The sequence below is a fragment of the Mus musculus genome, chromosome 8 (genome assembly GCF_000001635.26).
Source record: "Mus musculus strain C57BL/6J chromosome 8, GRCm38.p6 C57BL/6J".
NCBI lineage: Eukaryota > Metazoa > Chordata > Mammalia > Rodentia > Muridae > Mus > Mus musculus.
The window spans coordinates 105,222,377-105,225,145 of record NC_000074.6 but is presented as its reverse complement, the minus strand read 5'-3'; positions in this window follow the sequence as shown (position 1 = coordinate 105,225,145).

Below are 2,769 nucleotides of genomic sequence, written 5' to 3'. Positions count from 1 at the left end.
CGGGGCTAAATCATGAAGGCGGGGCTTGAGGCGGAGTCGCGCACGCGCAAACTCTGGATCAGAGGCCAGACCCGCGCGGGTAGAGCTGGAGGGAAGAGCAGCTGCTTTAGAACTTAGGGGCCACATTCCAGAGGTCCTGAAACTGCACAGCGCACCATATATGCCTACGCAAGAAAAGGCACAAGGCGGGAAACATGTCACACAAAAATAAAGTCTTCCGTCTGCACACTTGTCCCACTAATCTGCACTAGGAACAAAACGGACAGGAAGGACCCAGTCCCAGAGACTCACGGCCCCGCGGACCATTATCAAGCTTGTCACGTACTGACGCTGGCTGCCACTGCCTAAATTGTTCAGAAACCTACTCTCCTTGGACCCAGTGGTCTCTGAGCAGGGTCCACCTCAGAGTCGAGGATGTATGAGTCCGTTGGCAAGGGTTAGAGCGAGAGGATTTGAGTTAGAAGGCTGAAGAGTTCCGGGCCAGGTCTCATTTCCAGAAATGCTCAACCTAGGGAATACTTTCTAAGCACAGAGGCTGCCTCCTGCAGCTCCGCCTGGAGTCACCATTGCTGCTTGCCAATGCTTTATGGTAGTGACTAAAGCTCTTAAGTGTTCTGTGCCTCCGTTTCCAGTGAGTAGAAGAGGGGCTCCTCTAGTTATTCAGCCAGAATTTTCGGCTTGCTTGCTCTAGGGCACCCTAAAATTAAAAGGCAGCTGAGGCCTCTTTTGATGACAAGACCTCACACCCTCAGTCTCATTTTATAGACGAATAAATGAGGCACAAGGAGGGTAAAGACTTTACCCAAGCTTCCTTGATCCTAGGCAGCAAAGCTCGATTCCCATTATGTTTCCTAAGGGTAGTATTTAGCAGGGAACTAAGTGACAGACTAAATACTCAAACTGGCTATAAAGAAGCCTAACAGTGGATACGTCACAAAATTTCAAGTCAGTGCTATGGGATTAAACAAAATAAAATAAAAATAGTAGAACGTCTTTGAGAAGCATTGCTGCACGCCAAAACAACTGGGTCACTGGGCTGTCTGTCCAGTGGGAAAGTGGCTGCAGAAACGCTGACGTGTGTAGCTAGCTATGTTTAGAGGCTGGGTGTGCTGATTTGTGCCTGCTTGGAATCCCAGCAGTTGGGAGTGAGGCAGTAAAGAAGTTCAAGGTTAGGCCAGCCTGGTCTACAAAGTGAGCTCAGGACAGCCAGGGCTATACAGAGAAACCCTGTCTCGAAAAACAAAAAACAAAAAACAAACAAACAAAAAAAGAAGTTCAAGGTCGGGCTGGAGAGATGGCTCAGCTGTTTAGAGAAGTCAGTGCTCTTCCAGAGGTCCTGAGTTCAATTCCCAGCAACGACATGGTGGCTCACAACCATCTGTAATGGGATCTGATGCCCTCTTCTGGGGTGTCTGAAGACAGCTGTGGTGTACCCATACACATAAAAACAAGCATAACTTAAAAAAAAAAACGTTCAAGGCCATGCTGGGCTACAAAATGAGTTCAAGGCCAACTTGAGATAAAGTAGACGCTGGCTCAAAACAAAACAAAAGAAGGTGGACCCTTCCCCCACCAACTTTCTAAATTGAATTCTAATGCAAAGCAGAGTAGGAATAGTTATATGCTAACAATAACCAAGCAAGCAAGCACCAAACACTAGCTTTTATTTATGAGGAGGGGAAAGGGTCTGGGTTCTGAATAGGGATGCGGTAGGCTGAGCGGAATCTCAGGAAAAGAAAGACAAAGTCCCAGGCTTCTAAATAGGAAGAAAAACGATTTTTAAAGTTTGGATAAGCCACAAAACTGGGAATAATATTGAAGCAACTCCTAGGAGACTCCCAGTTGGTGTAGTGTGTAGTGATTTCTGTGAATTCAGGATGTTATCTTTGCTTATTTAAATGTGACCCATTCAAATTTTGTCCTAAGTAAAAGAAGCTTTGAGCTGGGTATGGCGGTGCACTCCTTTAATCCCAGCACTCGGGAGGAAGAGGCAGGCAGATTTCTGAGTTTGAGGCCTGTCTGGTCTACAAAGTGAGTTCCAGGAAAGCCAGGTTATACAGAGAAACCCTGTCTCCATAAACAAAAACAAAACAAACAAACAAAACAAAATAAGAAGCTTTGAATAGCCGAAAAGCTATTGGCAGAAGCAACAGAAGCAAATTCCAGGCTAGCCTGATCTACATAGTGAGTTTCAGGAGATCCAAGGCTACCTAGAGATCCTGTCTCAAAACAAAAACAAAGTCATGAACAAACAAACAAACAAACAAACAAACAAACAAACAAACCACTCAATGAATATTAGCGAAGAAGCTTAATTCCAGAGGATGCCTTTAAATGACAATTTTCCTAAAATAAGGGATGTTCAAAAATATGAGAAAGTAATCAATGAAGACTGTGTTCAGGAAGATAAATAATCCTGGTATCCTACAAATTGGATTTTGAGGGCAGCCTCAGAGAACAGCAGCTAATTAATAGCAAAACAGATGGACTGATAAATCCCAGTTCTACCTTAGCTCCGTATCTTGGGCAAATTAGTTCATTTCTTCAGGCCTGTTATCTGTTTGTAAAACAACCATGCACCTACCTCACAGATCTGTTAGTGGGTCTGCGCGCTTTTGTGTCTGGCTTATATGAAAACATTTTTAAATGTAATTTACAAATTACTTGATGGAATTGACAGGAGTTACTGTGTGCACATAGGAGGAGAGGAAGAGGCGAGTCAACCCTGGGGCTGTAGAGATGACCTACGTTCAGTCCCCAGAACTCAAG